The sequence below is a fragment of the Myotis nattereri genome, assembly GCF_964212035.1.
Source record: "Myotis nattereri genome assembly, chromosome: X".
NCBI classification, from domain to species: Eukaryota; Metazoa; Chordata; class Mammalia; order Chiroptera; family Vespertilionidae; genus Myotis; species Myotis nattereri.
Window position 1 is genome coordinate 91048469 of NC_138078.1, and position 21479 is coordinate 91069947.

At 40.9% G+C, this 21479-nt stretch overlaps 1 long non-coding RNA gene across 1 annotated transcript in view; it reads right to left on the reverse strand.

Moving 5' to 3' along the window:
• Positions 1–4563: 4563 nt before the first annotated feature.
• LOC308510842 overlaps positions 4564–21479 on the reverse strand; it is an 86216-nt gene continuing 69300 nt past the window's right edge. The window contains exon 6 of the long non-coding RNA XR_013995442.1: positions 4564–5906. This is a non-coding gene — a long non-coding RNA (uncharacterized lncRNA). The remainder of the gene's footprint in view (positions 5907–21479) is intronic.

A 21479-nucleotide genomic window follows, 5' to 3' on the forward strand; every position in this document is an offset into this window, starting at 1 on the left:
ATTGAATAAAATTGGAAAACATGTGTCCATAGTGATAAATAAATAAATAAAACTAAATTTTGGTGAAGAATGGGTTATTTACATCATTTTGAAGTATCTCCTCACAAAGTATTTATTACAAGAGATAAAAAGAGTAACTTTATGATGGAGAAGGCTGGTTGATCAAGTAATCAAAGTGAACATCATTAGTAACAGAACAAATAGAGATCATTTACCACCTGATAGGATGTGATAAGAAGAATGCAGCATCACTGCTGTGATATTTCTGCTAAAGATGCTCTATCAGTCATGGTTCAATGAAAGAAACAGAACCACAAGGAATTTGTTACAGATTTGCCTTTATACATTGTGGGAGGTGGTTAAGCAGTATATGCAAGACTCTTGTCTTTGCATCTGATGCTGGAGCTTGCAGTCCGCAGGTCAGGCATCTGGGAAGGTAAGAAAGATGTAAAAACAGAGGATAATAAAGACAAGCTGGAACCCACAAGCACAAGCTAGCAGTTATTGTTGCCTCTGCCGTTAGTGGTGTGGGTATCCCACAGAAGCTGGGTCACAATGCTAAACCTACACCTGGCCTGGGGGAAGCTTAAGGATAATCTAGGTTAAGGTGGAAAACTTGCAGGCGCAGGTGGTTCCCCACACCAACAAGGTAAGCCAACAGATGAGCAACAATGTGTGTGACTACAAAATGGTTGCTGCTTCATTTCCACCCTCTGAACCTCCCATAAGAATCTCTTTTGTGGCCCATCTCAACAAGAAACAGACAAAAGGGAGTTTTGGGAAATGCAGTTCACCTTAATCAGTTGACAAATGACAAAGTCACCAGAGATACATAACATGAATCTAATCATGAGGAAATATCAGAATAATTGAAATTGAGGAATAGTCCATAATATAATGGTAATTTTTTTAAAGTTTCAAGATCATGAAAGTTAAGGAAAGACTGAAGAATTATTCTAAACTAAAATGTCATTACAATTTAACATAATGCATAATTCTTTCCTGAGTCCCTTTACTCTGATGAACAATTGACACAACTTGAGTGGTGTCCAAGGATTCAATGGTAATAATGTATCAGTGTTAATCTCCTGAAACTGATAGTTGTCTTGTGGTTATGGAGGAGGATGTCCTTGTTTATCAGAAGTACACACTTAAGTATCTGTGGAAATAGTATTCCGGGGTAGAGGGGCAGCAGGTTGGCAACTTACTCTATAAATATTCCAAGAAAAAAGTTGTATTTGCCACTTTTCTATAAGTTTTTTATACACTTTTGATTAAAAATTCATTAAAATATGCATTGATAAGAGGAGCACCTGTAACCTTGACAAGCTCTGTATTAGCCATACTCTAAAGTCCAGAGATGATGATGGGGAATACTGCAGTGAAATTGCATTCCCCGATCTCAAATGGTGGGGCCTAATGGGATCACAAAGTTATAAATATCAGGTGGCAGTCTAATCACAAAATAGTAATAATTAACACAATAACACACAGGGACTGAATGGTAATCTGAGGATTTTGATCCTCAAGGATCTGTGATAATGGCTAATTTATCATAGGAGTCCTAGAAATGAAATATACGGTTAGTCTACTAAAGTTCTTTTTGACATATATAAGAGGGAAAATTACAGGTCTGTTGGGAAGAAACCTAACTTCCTTTGGTCACCATAAAGAAAATTCATGGCTTCTATGCCAGTTCACAATCATAAGCCAGATCACAGACACAGAGTCCCCTGACCAAGGAAGGATCCCTGCAATGCAGCTACAGATGTGTATCATGAATCTTCCTTCAAGGGTCTTATGGTAATTTATCAGGTTAACTGTCCTTGAGAAAAGGAAATACCCAGACCTTCTGGAGATTGTTAGATACTGGCTGTGAAGGTATGCTTTTTCCTAAACAACCAAAATAACTACTATTATCCACTGATAATAGGGAATATATGGACTTTAGATGCTATATGGAGTCTGGGCTTGAATATGTTTTATGGTGGGACTAAGGATGCAGCTATGGTTATTTCCCAAGATTCAGAATATATAGTGGGAATAGATATACTTATTCACTGGCAGAACACCCAAATTGATTCTCTGACCCATGGAGTGAGAATTATTACAGAAGGAAAATACAAGTGGAGAGCCCCCGGAACTTCCTCCATACTTACCATGATAGTTAAACCAAAATCAATATTATGTCCCTGGAGGAACTGCAGAGATCAATGCCATATCAAAAATTGAAAGATGCTATAAAGGCAATTTCTACCAGATCCTCATTTAACACACCTGTTTGGCCATTGTAAGTCAGATGGTTTGTGAAAAATTATCAGAAATTTAATCAAGTGAGGCCAATTGCAGCTTAGGGTCCATATGTGACATATCTATTGTTATGCAGTTATTGATCTGGAAAAATGCATTCTTTATCATTTCTATCAATAAACAAAATCAGAAACAGTTTACATTTACAGGGCAGGGACAGCAGGATAGCAGTATACCTTTATTGTTGCCCCAGAGCTATGTTAACTTTTCTGCTCACTGTCATACATAGTCCAGAGGATACTTGATTGTCTTTATATCTCAAAGAACATCACACTGGTTCATTACATTTATGACATTATGCTAAGTGAACCCAGTGAATAGGAAACAGCAAATAAACAAATACCTTAGCAAGACACACTATGCCAAAGGAGGGGGGATGAAATTTGGAGAAGTCCAAGGACCTGCCAGATTGTTGATGTTTCTAAGTGGTATGGGGCATATCTGAATATTCCTTATAAAATAGGATATAAACCCCTGCATTTGCATCATTACCATGAAGAAAGAGGCACAATGATTGGTGAGCCTCTTTGGATGTTGAAGGTAATATTTATCATACTGTATTTTGATATACTGTACTGTCCCATTTATAAGGAACCTTATAAGGCTACACTTTTTTTTTAAATATATATTTTATTGATTTTTTACAGAGAGGAAGGGAAAGAGATAGAGAGTTAGAAACATCGATGAGAGAGAAACATCGATCAGCTGCCTCCTGCACATCGCCCACTGGGGATATGCCCGCAACCCAGGTACATGCCCTTGACCGGAATCGAACCCGGGACCTTTCAGTCCGCAGGCCGACGCTCTATCCACTGAGCCAAACCGGTTTCAGCTAAGGCTACACTTTTGAGTGAATCTAAGAGCAGGAAACAGCTTTGGAGCAGGTCCTAATTGCAGTGGAAACTGATTTGCCACTTGGGTCTTATGACCCAGCAGACCCAATGCTATTCAAAATGTCATGTTTGTAGCAGGCAGAGAAGCAGTATGAAACCTCTGACAAGCCCCGATAGAAAATCACTGTTAACATCATTATGGATTATGAGTAAGACTATGCTCTCCTCTTTTGATAATAATTCTCCATTTGAAAACTAGCTGCTGGTTTACTACTGGGCCCTGATAGATCGGACACAAAATGGCTATACAGTCCAAACCTGTCTTCATGAACTGAGTGCTATCAGATCCACCAAACAATAAAATTTCTCAGAAAGAGCAGCATGTTGTTAAAGGTGGGGGTAAATAAATTCCACATTTATAATAACATATGAGGACATTGTAGATCTACTCCAAAGTAAAACAATCATAACTGATGAAATCATTTTAAAAAACCCACAATATTTAAAGTCCCTGGAAACTGTCATAGGGCAAACAGCAAATACAGAAACATTTCTTCAAGAATATCCACTAAAATTCAATTAGATCAGCAAGAATATGTAGCAGTTCAGCAAAGACCAATTCCCTCCCTCCCCACCTCCCAGATTGGTTTAATGGAAGCTCCCCTCCAGGAGGATGTGGACAAAAAGAAAGGTTTCTCTCACCCCTCAGCTCTAAATCAAGGTTACCATATCTCATTGGGAGAGGCAAGCCACCAGCACTTCTCATCCCCTTATTCCAAGTTGAAGAAACTAAGTTTCTGGCGAATACGGCCAAAAAGTTGGGTCATTTTTGTTGAGGAAAAGGAAAATAAAATGTATTTTTCTAATAAGGAAATATATAAAGGACATGAGGGGAAGGAGGTTGGTAAAGAAAAGAAAGTAATTTTGCCCTAAAATAAAATTATTGTTTCAAAATAAAAAGGAAAAATATAGGATGAAAGCTAAACTGTATATGAACATTGCAAAGGGTTTGTGGAAGTTGCTGAAGGTTTGTAGAAAAGAAATCTTGAGAATGGAATGTTATGTGTGGTCAAGCTAAAATTGGAAAGCATAACTAAGACAATTGACTCATTTTGTGTGTATATGTGAACTCTAACCAGGTATTTATGGCCATTTTGAAGTCTTCTGTCACTTGCAGACAGTTATTGTTTTACTCTGATGCTTTTACAAAAGTGTTCCTCCCAAGGTACTTCATCTTCAAGGAGATTTATGGGATGGGAGCCTGAGACCTGTCCCTGTTCTCCTTCTCCATATCAGTAAAATGGACTCATGACATTGATGGCATGATGTTAACATGTGAAGACTTGCCTCTGTTACAGGACTCTGTAGACATTTGCAAGCTTATTCCACCTACAAATAGAATGTTTTAGTTCTTTATTTTAAACTGTATACTTTTTGTTTCTTTGTCTATTCTAATTGGCCTAGCTGGAATCTGCAATACAGTGTTGATTAGAAGTGGTAAGAGCAAAAACATTGCCATGTTCCTGATTTTAGGCATTCTCAGCAGCATGACACATTGATCCACAATGAGAATCAGAGCCATGACTGTCTCTTGCAACTTCCACACCTTCATATACCTTCATGGTGTTGGGTGTTTCCACTTGGGTCCCCAGTCTGGCATATGCAGCAACAGGACCTATTGGGTGATTATTCAAATATATTAAAGCCTGCGGTGGTAATTTTGTAATGTTTTACTTGTTAGTAATGTAATCTGCTGCCTTAATAGTCCATTTTTCCTTTCTACCAGCCCTGCTGCTTGTGGGTTAGAGGGGAGATGGAACCTTCATTCAGTGTCCTGTTCTTTTTCCCAGTCTTACATATCATAACCTGTGTGATACCCCTCCATCCAATTACTGTCTATTTGACAAGGGTAACCATATATGGTACTCAGCTTCTCTAATCCGAGAATGGTGGCAGCTTGGTTTGCTTGATTACTGGAAAAGTTTGAATTAAACCAGACACAGCGTCTACACAAACCAAGGCATATTTACAACCCTCACTTTCAGTGAGTGGGGGCAGTATAATCAGTTTGCTAAACTCAGACGTGTTAAGAACTCTGGTGGATGGCCCAGACTCCTTTGGCAGACCAAAATCTTAAGGTTACCTTTCCCTTCTGTTGCCACTACCACAGTGTCTGACCCTTAACTCTGGAGTCACAAACACATTTAACTCAAATAGTAGCCTTGCTTGCGAGATGCCCAGGGCTTTAATATGCTATACTAGTATTTGTGCTTTCTCAAAGGAAGCTTGCTTTAAATTTTTTTACTGATTTTTAAAAATGAGACATTGATAAATTGCCTCCCATATTTACCTCGACTGGGGATCAAACCCGTATCCTTGGCATATGGGACAATGCTCTAACCAATGGAGCTACCTCTCATTCCCAGGCCCACACATGTCCTTTCTTTACCAGGTGTTATAAGGGATAAAGGCAGTATGCCAGGTGGGAAATAAAAGTACTCCCAAATCCCTAAATCCTTACAGAGCCTTACACCCGAGGTTGGATAGTCTTGCACTTTATCATTCCCAGCTTTTGCAACAATATGTGTCTTACCTGACCAAATGACTCCCAAAACTTTATAGCAGTGTCTGGACCTTGAATTTTCTGATGGTTCATCACCCATCCTCTTCTTACAGATGTTCCACAAAAGAACTACTAGAACTAATAAATGGGCTCACCAAGGTTTCAGGATACAAGAGCAATATACGAAATCAATTGCATTTCTGTAAATACAAAAATCAATTGTATTTCTGCAATGAACTATTCGAAATTGAAACTAAGAAAACAATTCTATTTACGAAAACAACCAAGAGAATATTTAGGAATGAATTTAACAGAAGAATTGCAAAACCTATTCTCTGAAAACTATAACACATTTTGAAAAGACATTAAATACAATCTAAATAAATGGAAAAGTATCTGTGGTAGACAATAATGGCTTCCGAAGATGTCAACATCTTAATCCAAAAAAACAGTAAATATGTTACCTTACATGGAAAAAGACACCTTGCTGACATGGGCACCACGTAGCTCAGTTGGTTAGAGCATCGTCCTAATACACCAAGGTTGTGGATTCGATCCCAGGTCAGGGCATATAAAAGAATCAACCAAATAGCTGGAACAACAAATCTCTCTCCCTTTCTCCCTCTCTCCCTTTCTTTCTCTTAAAAACTTAATTTTAAAAAATTAAAAAAAGCAAAAGAGACTTTGCAGATGTGGTTTGTTAAGGATCTTGTGATGGGAAGATTATCCTAGTTACTTTGGGTGGGCCCAATGTGATCTGAAGTTTTGTTTGTTTATTTATTTTGGGGAGAGAGAGAGAGAGAGAGAGAGAGAGAGAGAGAGAGAGAGAGAGAGAAAGAAAGAAAGAAAGAAAGAAAGAAAGAAAGAAAGAAAGAAAGAAAGAAAGAAAGAAAGAAAGAAAGAAAGGGAAAGGAAAGGAAAGGAAAGGAAAGGAAAGGAAAGGAAAGGAAAGGAAAGGAAAGGAAAGGAAAGGAAAGGGAAGGGAAGGGAAGGGAAGGGAAGGGAAGGGAAGGGAAGGGAAGGGAAGGGAAGGGAAGGGAAGGGAAGGGAAGGGAAGGGAAGGGAAAAGAGAAACATCGATGTGAGCGAGACACAGATGCATTGATTGGCTACTTCCAGCACAGGGCTCAACCAGGTCTGGGATCTGACCTGCAACCAAGGTACATGCCCTTGACCGGGAATCAAGCTTGCAATCCTTTGGTGCACAGGCCGATACTCTAACCAGTGAGCAACACTTGGTTATTTGTTGTTTCTTTTAAGAGGGAGGCAGAAGGATAAGAGTTAGAGAAATTAAAACATGCTACACTATTGGCTTTTAAGATGGCATGAGCCAAAAGCCATGAGGAATAGAGGTGGCTTCTAGAACCTGAAAAAGTCAAGGAAATACATTTCCCACACACAGACATCTTTATTTTCACCCAGTTAAACCCATTACAAATTTCTGACCTGCAGAACTATAAGATAATAAATTTGCATTGTTTTATGCCACTATGTTTGTGGAAATTTGTTACACCTAATAAGAAACCAATGCAACAACCCATGTTCATGGATCAGAAGACTTAATATTGTTAATATATCAACACTTCCCAAATTGATCTACAAATTCAATACAATTTCTATCAAAATCCCAGGTGCCTTCTTTGAAGAAATTGATAAGCTGATTCTGAAATTCATATGGAAATTCAAGGAACTCAGCATAGCCAAAATAATCTTAGAAAAGAACAAATTTGGAGGACTCATATTTCCTGATTTTAAAACTCATTACAAACCTTTAAAATCAAGGCAGTATTATACTGGCATAAAGACAAACTTAAACAACAAATGTCAAGGAAACGTAATGGGAAACGTAATGGTAATAGTACAATTGAATATCCACATGCAAAAACATGAAGTCAACTTCTTACCTCATACCATTTATCAAAATAAATCAAATATCTAAATGTAAGAACTAAAACTTTTAAGTTCAAAGAAGACATAGACATAAATATTCATTACCTAGGATCATGTTATGATCTCTTGAATATGACACTAAAAGGAATAAAAAACAGACAAATAAAAATTCATCAAAAGTAAAAACTTTGTGCTTCAAAGGACAATATTGAGAAAATAAAAAGACAATCCATGGAATGAGAGAAAATATTTGCAAGTCTTATCTCTGACAAAAGACATGTATCTAGAATATATAAGGAACTCTTCCAACTCACCAACAAAAAGACAACTTAAAAAATAGGTACATGTGGGAAACTGTTTATTGCCTTCACTATCTGATAAGCATAGACAGAGAACTCCCCGAAACCCCCTGAAGGCTGGGTGCCTTTGAAGCCCTAGCAAAGCCTGGAGCTAGGCGCCACCTCTGTTTGTCCAGACAGTGGTAGCTGAAACTACTGCCCCATTTATTATTATGTAAATCCTTGCTGATGGGCTAGTCTGCCTGTTGCAGGGGGTCATCTGCCTAAGGGCTATGCTATGGGTGCATCCCAGATCAATAAAAGCTTGGTGAGGCCTGAGCATGAGGAGAAGTCCTTCGGGACTTGCCGCCTGGTCCCCCAATATTGCAAAATTATCTCGTGTTTTTTCTCTCATTTGCTGTGCGGCTCCTCTTTCAGATACCGAACCCTACTCCACGCGAGTCGTGGAAGGAAACACTCAACAGTACAAAATATGAATACACATTTCTCCAAAAAGATACACAAATAGTCAACAAACATTCAATATCATTAGTCATTAGGGAAATCCCAATCAAAATCATGAAGAGCTACTACTTCACACACACTGAGATACCTACAATAAAAAACAAACAAACAGATAATATCAAGTGCTGGTGAGGATGTAGATAAATTGAAACCTTTATACACTGGTGATGGGGATATAAAATGGTGCAGCCACTATGGGAAACAGTCTGACAGTTCCTCAAAAAGTTAAACATAGATGTCTGGCTGGCGTGGCTCAGTGGTTGAACATTGACCTATGAACTAGGATGTCACTGGTTCAATTCCTGGTCAGGGCACATGGCTTGATCCCCAGGATGGGGTGTGAAGGAGGTAGCCAATCAATGATTTTTCTCTCACCATTGATGTTTCTCTCTCTCTCCCTCTCTGAAATCAATAAAAAATATAAATTTTTTAAAAGTTAAACATAGAGTTACTTTATGACCCAGTAATTATCTATCTATCTCTATCTATCTATCTATCTATCTATCTATCTATCTATCTCTATCTATCTATCTATCTATCTATCTATCTATCTATCTATCTATCTATACATATACACAATTTGGAAGTGTGTTCACACAAAAACCTGGACATCAGTGTTCATAGCAGCATTTTTTATAATAAAAATTGAAAAATAACCCAAATGTTTATGAAGTGATGAATGAATAAATAAAATATGGTATAGCCATACAATGGAATATTACTCAGCAATAAATTGCAAGGACTCAGAGAGTATTTTTTTTCATTCTCTTTTCTTAGCTCCAGGCATTAGTGAAATCCTGTCAAAATACCAGCTGACTACCTAGGTAACAAAACAAAGACTTTTGCTCCCAGTACTCTGTGTACAACTCCATCATGACTGGGGAGAGAATAATGCACTAGATGTGAGCCTTGCAATGTGGTCTTGCAATAAATCCCAAAGTCAGAAGTTCTCATCAGAGCCTCCAGTGAAAAACCTGGGAATTTGCCACATAGGACAAAGAATACAGTGATTAAAAAGTAGTTTAGAAGAAGATGCCAGGAAGATGGCAGAATAGGAGATTTGAGCCCTCAAACCTCCACAGAAAGATTAATTTTAACAGCCAACTACAGAGGAGAATTCCTTTGTGGGGGCCTAGGAGTCCAGTGGAGAAGTTTCAACACCATAATGAAGCAAAAATATCTGAGGATAGACTAAACAAAGAGGGTAAGAAGAACAGTCACCCCCTCCCTTAATGTGGCACAGCTCGGTGCTAAGAGAGATCCCGTTGGCCCTCATTTTCTTTCCAGGGGAAATGAAGAGAAAAATGAGGGCCCAAGTTTCACAGCCTTCCCTCCCACCCAGAACACTGAGGGCATCAGCACGGCTGAAGAATCTGGAGGCAGCTAGAAGCAGGGAAAAAGAGTAATGCTCTCAGCAGCCAGTATGAGGAACTCAGCTGGATGCAGATCCTACTAGTCAGCTCATGAACTGCACCAGAAGCCCCACTCATGAGCCCCCTGGGGTGCCTCACCTGCAGACTCCCCAGCTAGGAACTTGTACCCATTCATCAGCTATCTCTGCTATATGAGTCCTAGTGGTGCTGTTAAGAGATCTGTAGGCTAAGAGCTATTTGTGCTTGGGCACAGAATCACCAAGTTGGCCTTGAGGGCTACTCAAAATGATTCCTTGAGGAACAGTTAGGGCAGAAAATGGGTGGGGCACCTAATGGAAGCCCAGGGTAAAAAGGTTGTTTATTGGAGTTGGCTGAAATTGAATAGGCAATTGGAGACCATATAACAAGTCCAACCATTTTTTATTCTCAAGTGTGGGGAGCTTTCTTAGCCCATTGGATAAAAATGGTGGAGATGTTTGTGAAGTGTCTTGCCAGTGCCTTGGAAGGTACAAGGGTGAGGTGTGGTTGAAGAGGTTATAATAATGTCAGGGGAAACTGTGATGAGGGCTTACTGTGGCCAGCAGAAGTCATGGTTGGGAATTCCAGTATAAGCACACAAAAGAGGACAGGAAAGAGGAGCAGATGAGGGCAAACAGTCTAAGTCAGTGGTCGGCAAACTCAGTCAACAGAGCCAAATATCAACAGTACAACGATTGAAATTTCTTTTGAGAGCCAAATTTTTTAAACTTAAACTATATAGGTAGGTACATTGTTATTAACTTAATTAGGGTACTCCTAAGGCTTAGGAAGAGCTACACTCAAGGGGCCAAAGAGCCGCATGTGGATCGCGAGCAGCAGTTTGCCCACCACGGGTCTAAGTGAACAGTATTTGTAGGCAGAGGAACTTAGTTTCTCAATGCATATTTTGGTCTGCCACGATGGGGAAATGTGATACAATGCTGCCCTGTAGTCAGCAGGGAATGTACTCACAGTCTGACAGGGCCCTTAGATAGGGTAAGGTCATCAGGCAAGCACCAGGCAAATTTGGCAAAATAATATTCCAGTGTAATTCCATCAGGGAAGTATATTTAGTCCATTGTTCCCAGTAAATCTTAGTCTCCATTGTTGAGTTATGCTGAGTTCAGTGTAAATGGGGAAGTAGCACAAACTGGATGAGCAGCAAGGTCTCCAACCTGGTGACATGTCCCTGAGATGTCACCTCTGGTTTAGGAAGCATAGGCATCTCCAGTGATGAATCCAACTCATTTGGAGGTGAGATCCCCTGGAATGGTGGCCACCCAGGGACAGGTGATCCTTCCATGTGGCTATCCAGTTGGGGTATTGGTCATAGGCTGGAGATAGGCTAGCCAGCCTGATATAACTGAGTTGCATATCTGATACCTGCTGTTAGTGGAACAAATTAAGAGCTCCCTGGGGTCATCAGAGGCACAATCAGCAAAAGAACAGGTGGCTGCCCCTTCATTCTCTGAGAAGCTAATCTAAAGCACATAAAGATTCTAGGCACATTTATATCCCAGGATAAAGAAGATATTATGAATGCTATTTAGGCATTTCCAAGACCAACCTACGAGGAAAAATTATAGGACAGTGATGGCAAACCTTTTGAGCTCGGCGTGTCAGCATTTTGAAAAACCCTAACTTAACTCTGGTGTTGTGTCACATATAGATTTTTTTTTGATATTTGCAACATAGTAAAACAAAGACTTATATTTTTGATATTTATTTTATATATTTAAAAGCCATTTAACAAAGAAAAATCAACCAAAAAATGAGTTCGCGTGTCACCTCTGACACACGTGTCATAGGTTCTCATCACTGTTATAGGAGCACAGTCCCTGTAACCAGGTGGGTTTTATTTATGAGCTATCATAGGGCCAATTAGCTTGTGGAGATATTTTATGTACAGAAATCAGGTGGTGAGTGTCATCAAGACATCAGTTCCAGAGAGCCCATTGTCTGTAAGGGATTCAATCTTTTTGTTGCCCAGACTCAGTGGCATGCTGGCCTGAATCCTTCCAAAAGGCCTCTCCAACAGTCCCTGCTTTTCCCACCTGTAGTGCAATTGCAGGTTGTAATGGTATTGCTCCAGCATTGTATCTGTGTGATAGTTAAGCCTGAGGGATCTACCAGTAAGCCTATCATCCAGGCCATGCAAAACAATAACAATAGTCATAGCTATGGAGAGCACCAATTTTCAACCTTTTTCATCTCATGGCACACATAAACTAATTATTAAAATTCTGTGGCACACCAAAAAATATAGTTTTTGCTGACCTGAAAAAAAAGTAGGTATAATTTTTATTCATTCACACCAAATGGCGATTGCTGTGTTGGCTGTTATAATTTTTTAATTTGAAAATCTGAGGGAAAAGAGGTCAGTGCCTCTAACAATATAGTCAAGTATTGCATGTTTTAAAATGTTTTGCAGCACACCAGTTAAAAAACGATGATAGAGCATTGACATTTAGTGAGCTTGGGTTGGGTTCCTTCTGGCTGAAATATTTGTGTATTTATTAATGGTTGAATGCAGTTGCTCTCAGGGAGAAAGTAATGGGTTACCTTGTCTAGCACAGGGTAAGTACATGACTTGTAGCTTTCTCGCCATACTCTCATCTCTGCATATGGCTCAAATCTACCAAGCATCCCATGCCAGTTTGGCTCAGTAAATAGAGCATCGGCCTGTGGACTAAAGGGTCTTAGGTTCAATTCTGGTCAGGGGCACATGCCCGGGTTGCAGGCTCGATCCCCAGTAGGGGACGTGCAAGAGGCAACCAATCAATGATTCTCTCTCATCATTGATGTTTCAATCTCTCCCCCTCTCCCTTCCTCTCTGAAATCAATAAAAAAAATCTACCAAGCAGAGGTTTTCTGTCCTTTCAGACACCCAAACTGTGCCACTGATTGGTCCCAGAGCAATGATTTCCACTTTCTGTACTAGTAAATTAGTAGGGGAATTTCATTTCATTAGCCAGCCCTTTTAGCCACTGTAAATGGGGAGAGTGGCAGGCATGAAGGTGGCTCCTTTTGGGGAGTCCTCACTATTGTCAGGATTTCCAAAGAAATGATCTCACACTAACTTGGTGGGCTTTTGGCCCGAGGACATTCAACAATGAGGGTATCATATTGAATTATCTGCCCTCAATCAGGTCGCTGGCATGAAGCAGATGGCAAGATGATTGAAAAGTTAATAGTAGAAGGGGGAAGTGGAGTTATAGAGGACAAAATAAAAAGGCCACAAGAAACCAGAAACACCAATCAGAAAGGATATATGCACCCCTATGTTCATAGCAGCACAATTCACCATAGCTAAGATTTGGAAACAGCTTAAGTGCCCATCGGCAGATGAATGGATTAGAAAACTGTGGTACATCTACACAATGGAATACTATGCTGCTGTAAAAAAGAAGGAATTCTTACCATTTGCAACAGCATGGATGGAACTGGAGAGCATTATGCTAAGTGAAATAAGCCAGGCAATGAAATAAAAATACCACATGATCTCACTCATTTATGGATAATAAAGACCATTATAAACTGATGAGCAAAAATAGACACAGAGGCAGAGCAGCATCGAACAGACTGTCAAACTACAGTGGGAAGGCCGGGGAGGGTTGGGGGTGTAAGAGATCAACCAAAGGACTTGTATGCATGCATATAAGCATAACCAATGGGCATAAGAAACTGGCGGGTAGGGAAGGCCGGGGGAAGGTCAAGAGGGGAAAAAAGAGGAGACATATGTAATACTCTTTGTAATACTTTAAGAAATAAAACAAATTTTTTTTTAAAAGTTAGGGAAGTCAAAAAAATAAAAAATAAATAAAATGCAAAAATAAAAAAAATAAAAAGGCCATTGTCTTAGAGGGTAAAAAGCTTGAGGATTGTCAGAGATTATCAAAAGTGGAGCTTTGGGGGCTGTATAATAACTAGTACGTAGGGTAGGAAGGCCCATGAGGGCAAGATTTAAGCAAGGTGAAGACCTGAGGCAAGAGTCTGATCCATTTGGGGACCACTTGCCTAAAAGTAATCTGAGTAGTTGAGTAGTGTCTCCTTAAGAAGACTGTTTATGAGACTCAATTAGGACAGCTCTCTGGGGGCTGTAGCCTAGATGGAATTTCCAAAGAATATTGTTGGATGTGAGGGCGATCTGGCTGCGACATCTGTCACCCCATTGATCGCCAGGGTTGATTCGGCTGATCTGGCTGGCTAGGCAGGTGTCCCCCTCCTCCCTCACTGATCCATGTGCTCCCTCCCGAAGCTGCGCGCTTGGTCGAAGAGGACGACCTTCTCCCCAGAGGAGAGGACCGGTCTTCGGTCAAGGGTGTACAAGTAGCTGTGCTCCCCTGCTAGAACCTCCAAACAAGCTCTCAAAGAATATTGTTAGGGAACCCAGTTGAGTCTTCTAAGAGGTAAAGTAGGTACTCTGGTTAGAGTCAATAATGTCTCTCAGTCCAAAGGGAACAAGAATAAATTTAGTAAGAAAACATATTACCTGTTTTTAAGAGGAATTCTGGTAGGAGTCATCAAGAGGAGTCCCATGTAAATATCTATGATTGTGATGGCATATTGGAAGCCCAAGCAGAAGGGGGAAGTGGGCCCATGAAATTAATCTGCCATCAGGAGTATGGTGAGTATCCCTTGGGGATATCTCCCTATTTGGATTGTCTCCATTGTTTGGTATGGGAGCAGAGAATGCACTCATCTATCACAACTTTGGCTGCCTCAGAAAAGAGGGTAAGTCCCCTCACTCGAGCTGAAGTTATTAAGTCATGAAATTCCCAATGACTCAAGCTTGTGTGGGCTCATTTTGTGAGCTGGTATGAAGGGTTGATACCTTAAGGAGTCTGTACTAGTCAGAGTGTGGAGGGCTTAGTGAGTGAGTGTACAATACTGTTGAAAATGGCTTCTGGTGTAGAGTGGTTGGTGTGAGCAGAAACATGAGTAACAATTATAAAATTTGGGACTTATATGAAGAAATTGCCTTTAGCTATTGACCCAACAATCTGCAAGGCCATTAGCAACAGCCCAGGAGTTTGTGAAAATGTGGATCCATAATAGGTCTCTTCCTTAAGGCTAGGTGAACAACTACAAGTTCCACCAATTGGTCTAAACTGGGAGTGCCCTCCTTAACTAGAGAGGTACCTGAGGGCAGGTGGGATGTTGTGGCCCTCCAGAGAGCTGTATTGGGTGCAATGGTGGTGCTGCCATCAGTGAAGAATATTGACTCCCTGTTCATCTCCGACAGTTGTTCCCAAGGGACTCCCCAAGTACCAGAGCAGGAAGAAGCAGGGATGCCACTATCATGTCCTCAAAGCTCTTGGGCAAGGGTGAAGCCACATCCTCCTACAATTTGGAAAGGCCTTTTACAAAGCCCTCTCCTGAAGATACCATTTCCATTTTACCAAGGAGCCATTAATGGTCACGCTGAGCTTCTCTTGGGATGAAGCTCTAATCTAGGGCATTATGTGACCTTGGTTCTGGAGTAGTATCAGGTGGGAACCAGTTAAGGCCCTGGTTTCTAAAAGAGACCAATAGGATAACGAAAGTTGATGCTCAAGGGGAGTATATCAGGCTGCCTTTGAGGATAGGCATTTAGTCCAAAACCCCACAGGAAGTCAGGTAGACAGACTACTGTTTGGTCCAGAGACTCCAGGAGGCATAGTCAGGACTCTACTGTAGAGCCAGGTGGGACTTGCTGGATTACCTGCTGGGAAGCTTCCAAAGAGTACTGCTGAGCTTCACCCTAATGATAGGTGGCGGGTTTATGTGTGTCGGGTAAGACTCCCTCCACGTTCTGCGTGGAGTAGGGTTCGGTATCTGAAAGAGGAGCCGCACAGCAAATGAGAGAAAAAGACACGAGATAATTTTGCAATATTGGGGGACCAGGCGGCAAGTCCCGAAGGACTTCTCCTCGTGCTCAGGCCTCACCAAGCTTTTATTGATCTGGGATGCACCCATAGCATAGCCCTTAGGCAGGTGACCCCCTAGTAACAAGCAGACTAGCCCATCAGCAAAGATTTACATAATAATAAATGGGGCAGTAGTTTCAGCTACCACTGTCTGGACAAACAGAGGTGGCGCCTAGCTCCAGGCTTTGCTAGGGCTTCAAAGGCACCCAGCCTTCGGGGGGGTTTCCGGGGAGTTCTCTGTCTATGCTTATCAGATAGTGAAGGCAATAAACAGCTTCCCACATCGTGTGATTTTGAACATAGGTCGAAGAATTAGTGAGAGATTGGGGATGTGTTGCCTTCAAAACTTGAAAAGACCTAGTATGTATTGTGTCTGTCTCAGTGTAGTGGGTTGTTTGATGGTAATTGATGGATGGGGGGATTTCTGGCCCTTGCAGGGCTAGATGATGCTCAGAAACTTGATGCTGGGCCTTGGATATTGTGAAGGGTGATTTCCCAGCCACGTTAGTGTAGGTGGTTTGTGAGGGTGTACAGATCTGCCCATACTGATTCCTCAGAGGCATCCCTCAGCATAATGTCATCAACATAATGCCCAAAACAGTACCTTTCCCACTATAAGGTTTTAAAAATCCTGGCAGCAGAGGTTATGTGCAATTTAAGGGCTGTTTAAATATCCCATTGGGTGCTGCATAACTGTATATTGAGCCCATTCAAAAATGAAAGCAAAATTGGGCCTGAAATTCCACCACACTGGAAATGGAACAGAACAATGAAGGACGCTTCCTGGGTCTGCTGTATGTCCCCAGTCAGTTCTATAATATTAGGCATTAAAGCCTTATTGGGGGAACATGAGCTTTGAGGTTTTGGTAGTAAATTGTGAAGCATCGTTCATCAGTGGCTGGCTTAAGTACCAGTCAAATGGGCTATTAAAATGGGAGATTATGGGCTTAATAAATTCTATCTCAAGCAAATCATAAATGACTCAGGCAAATTGTTAATGACAGAGTGTGTAAGCCTTTAGTGCCCCTCTTTATTTTTTAAATATGTTTTTATTGATTTTTAGAGAGAGAAGGGAGAGGGAGGGAGGGAGGGAGGGAGGGAGGGAGGGGGATAGAGAGAGAGAGAGAAACATCAATCAGTTGTCTCCATATGTGCTCTTACCGGGGGTTGAATGAGTGAGAGAGAGAGAGAGAGAGAAAGAGAGATATCAGTTCTCCATATGTGCCCTTACCAGGGATTGAACCCACAACCTGGGTATGTGCTCTGACCAGGAATCAGACCAGTGATCTTTCGGAGCATGGTACGACACCCAATCAACTGAGCCACACAAGCCAGGGCATCAGAGCCCCTCTTTAAGTGCGTGTTAGGAGTATGTACTATCTTGACTGGAGGAGCGAGTCCTTGGCATCCATTTGGGGTGTCCCACCAGGAAAGCCAAGGATTTGTGCTTGTGCCATAGTGTCAGCGCATCCATGCCTATAAGGAGGAAAGAAAGAGCTAGGAGGTCCAATGCCATAGGAAGCTGTTTTGTGGTGAATGGTCTCAATAGTTATATCTGAACTAGAGGCCTGGTGCATGAAATTTGTGCATGGGGGGGGGGTCCCTCAGCCCAGCCTGCACCCTCTCCATTCCAGGACTCCTGTGGGATCAGACCTAAACCAGCTGTCGGACATCCCTCTCCCAATCTGGGACCACTGGCTCCTAAGCTCTCACCTGCCTGCCTGTCTGATCGCCCCTAACCACTCTGCCAGCCTGCCCTCTGCCCTAACTGCCCTCCCCTGCTGGCTTGGTAGCCCCTAACTGCCTCTGCCTCAGCCCCCGCCACCATGGCTTTGTCCGGAAGGATGTCTGGAAGGATGTCCAGTCTAATTAGCATATTACCCTGTTGTGGGAAACTGTTTATTGCCTTCACTATCTGATAAGCATAGACAGAACACTCCCTGAAACCCCCCGAAGGCTGGGTGCCTTTGAAGCCCTCCCAAAGGTCGGAGCGAGGCGCCACCTCTGTTTGTCCAGACAGTGGTAGCTGAAACTACTCCCCCATTTATTATTATGTAAATCCTTGCTGATGGGCTAGTCTGCCTGTTGCAGGGGGTCACCTGCCTAAGGGCTATGCTATGGGGGCATCCCAGATCAATAAAAGGTTGGTGAGGCCTGAGCACGAGAGAGAAGTCCTTCGGGACTTGCCGCCTGGTCCCCCAATATTGCAAAATTATCTCGTGTCTTTTTCTCTCATTTGCTGTGCGGCTCCTCTTTCAGATACCGAAACCTACTCAACGCGAGTCGTGGAAGGAAACACTCAACATCTGGCGCCCGACGGGTAATCTGGAAGTGCAGGTCTCGCTGGAGCGAGAAAAGGAAGTTTTCACCTAAAAGGTGTGGAAAACTCACCGAAAAAAGGTGAGGGGGATTCCACCGCACGCAATGCCCAGGATCAACTACAGAAGCCCGGGTCTGTAAGTACACTGGGAACGTTTTCTTAACCAGGCTAACAAACGAGGAAGGATTTGGCTTTAAGAAATGTAGATTCAGCTTTAAAAAGGTATATTTGGCTTTTAAAAAAGTAAGAAACTTTATTATAGACTTTTGATTTACATGTTTAAAGTATTAAAATTTTAGAAGGTAATCTTTTACAGTTTTTGCATGTTATTATAGAACATAACCCTTGGTTTCTTGAAAAAGGTACATTAGATCTTGAAAGTTTGCCAAAAAGTTAATCAGAACTTGCCCAAAATTGTTTCCCCTTGCTTGTGGAACACGGCATTTCATTTCCTAGAGGCTTTAGGAGAGGTCAAGGAGGATGGATCTCCTCCCCCTTGCACCCTCCGCTCCTTAAGAGCAGAAAGAAAAGAAAAAATGGGAGGAATGGCCTTTATGGCTCCCTCCACCTCCATGTCCTATTCCTTAAATGTTTAATTCTCCATTAATAGAATCACCTGTGCAAAAAGGCCAAATTATAAAGAAATTGGAATATTAAAAGGTACTCCTTTAAATCAAGCTGAAAAAAGAGTGCCATGGTCACATCAATGTGGTTTCTTGTTCAAATTAAAATCTTAATTTGTATTTGCAATCAATCTGTAATAAGAAATGAAACCCCGCTACCGAATCTCTCTCTGGTGTGGAGAGATTCGAAGGTGGCAGGAGAAGGCAGAGTTATAAGCTCTCCCACAATGAGATTACTTAATGTTTTATTTAAAAATTACCGGAGAACATCTTATGACAACCAAACTTTGGCTAAGATAACCTTGGGTGCTAGCCATGACTTTAGAAAGCAAAATAGGGAAAAATTTAAAATGTCTTTTTCTATTAAGCATGACTTTGGGAACAAATACACCATCTTTATCCTTTTTTTCCAGCTAATGACTTAAAGCTTTTACAAATTTATAAATGCATCTGGGATTTCTGTGCACATGTAAAGGGAAAAGGCCAGTTTAAAAACGAGTGCGCATAGTTTTGAGCTGAACTTGACCTTTTGCTGTGTACAGAATAAAAACCCGAGACTGTTTTGGCCTTAAAAATGGCAAAGTTGAACCTAAGAAAGAAATGCAGGCTGGTTTCCCAAGGCCATTTAAAGTAGCTTTTTTGAAATTTCCCGCCCTGAGGCAAGTACCACCAGGAAGTTGATAGTCAAGTTTACATATGAATAGCTATGGCTGGAAACTTAAAACTTTTAAGTTCAAATCATCTAAAAGTATTGAAATTTATAATACTGAAATGTTGATCTGAATATGCCTAGTATGAAGTCTAGAAGATAGAAGTAAATCTATTAATTGAAAAGTGTGCTTGCCTTGTGGATTTATTTAATACTATTTTTAAGAAGATATTTTTAATACTTAATAAATTAGCAATCACGGTCTTAATATAATTTTAGTGGTATGATAGACCAATGTTTTAAGCAGTTGGCTTTATAAGGGCCGACAATAGAGCTCATATTTCTTAAAAGGCTTGTAGATACATTTTTCAAAGATATCTAAAATTCTCAGTAGAACCACAGTTATACATATGTCATACACAAATTAATAGTAATTGATTCCATGGTCAAGACTAGATCCTATTATGTTGAGAACTGTTTTTAAGTGTTAAAATTTTTTTAATTAGATATGTATTTGACAGTTTTTCCAGAGTACAATATTTCAAAATATAATATGCTTGGTTGCATAAGGAATTTCTGCCAAATAAAAGAAAAAATTGATTTATTAGTAGCAATGTCTTTTATTTAAAAGCTCCTCACCACTGCATTTTAAATTAGGCTGGAGGTGGGGCAGCGTTTGCACCTTGTGTATCAGACATAAAACGTTACTGAATTTACTAATCCTTGTAAGCAATTGAATCCTAGTAAAGTAAAATTCTTCTAAAAAGTTACTGATGGCTTCCCATGATCCCTCTGTATATGCAAATAAGCCAAAAGGGAATGCTGTTTAAAAACATTATTTTAAATTTAATAAAAAGGAGAAAGTTTAATATTTTGAAATATCTTCCACTAATATTTACAGGATAATCTAATGATCTGCTGTTAAAATACCAAATCTGAAAATAAGTACAGTCACCATAAATGTTTAATGACTTTGACTTGAAATACATGGCCTAGCGGCACTATCAGTCAACATCCAAGAAGTAACCCTATAAGTTACTTCTTGTAAAAAAGAAAGATTTTTCTTTTTTAAGTTAAAGTTCTCCAAGTGTAATCCAGCAGGAGGAAGACAAACCAGACAACCAACAGCCCAGAGACCACCTGGGGCATGGTAAAGTGAAGTATGGTAACAATTAATTCAGGTAAAAACTGTAGTTCAGATAACATGCCTAAGTTTTACCTAGGTTACCCAAGGACTCTAGATAATGTGTTTACCCAAAACTGTAATTTAGATAGCATACTGTCTCTGCTTCTGTAAATTTCTTTTTTTTTTTTTGAAAACTAGGTTCCTCATTCCAAACCTTGAGTTTAAAATTAAGTTGTCATGACCTAGAACAAAGAATATTCTTACATGGTATTATTCTACAAGTTTCATTAAAAATTTTTGATGCTTTACAACAGTATATTGTGCATTTATCCCAAACAAATTTACAAATGAATTTGAATGCTTTACATGAAGGGATTTATTCCTTTCCACTGTGTGGAGGGCCTCCTGGGGAAGGCACTTAAGCATTCTGTATTGACCTATCTTGACTTTTTTTGCCAAGAGGAATCCAATTGCCTACAGCTGTTACCTGAGCTCTCCTTTCAAGCTGGGATCATGAAAAGCTGGTACCATGGATCTGTCTCTTGCCCAATGGCGTAAGCTGGGCCCTCTCTGGAGAAGAAACCTGGGTTCCCTATGATCAATGCCGAGACCCCGCCAGCAGGCGAGGGGATCCAAAGGCAGTTGCTGGGCATGGAGGCCAGAGGGACATAGGCTATCAAGGAGACAGAACTGAACCTCACATCACCCTACTTGGCCCAGAGATAGCTGGTAGTCAACGACGGGTAAGATCCCACAGGGTGGGACAACCTAAGACAGGCACAGCTGGGGGCCAGTAGGAGAAAACTTGGGGTGCAACAAAGGTGGGGCACAGATCCTCACCCCCCCCAATGGTGCACGGGCTTGAACACTCGGCCCTTCTGAGGAAGGTCTCCTGTCCCCATGGCTGCTTCTTGCTTCCCATGCCCAGCCCAGATTAGGAACCAAATAGAAGAGATTTGGTCCAGCTGAAATCAGAATCCAGATAAACGGAGGCTTGGCTAACAGACCCTATGTCTAAATCTAGCCTAACAGGAATGCTCAGAGCCTTCACAAGGATGTAAA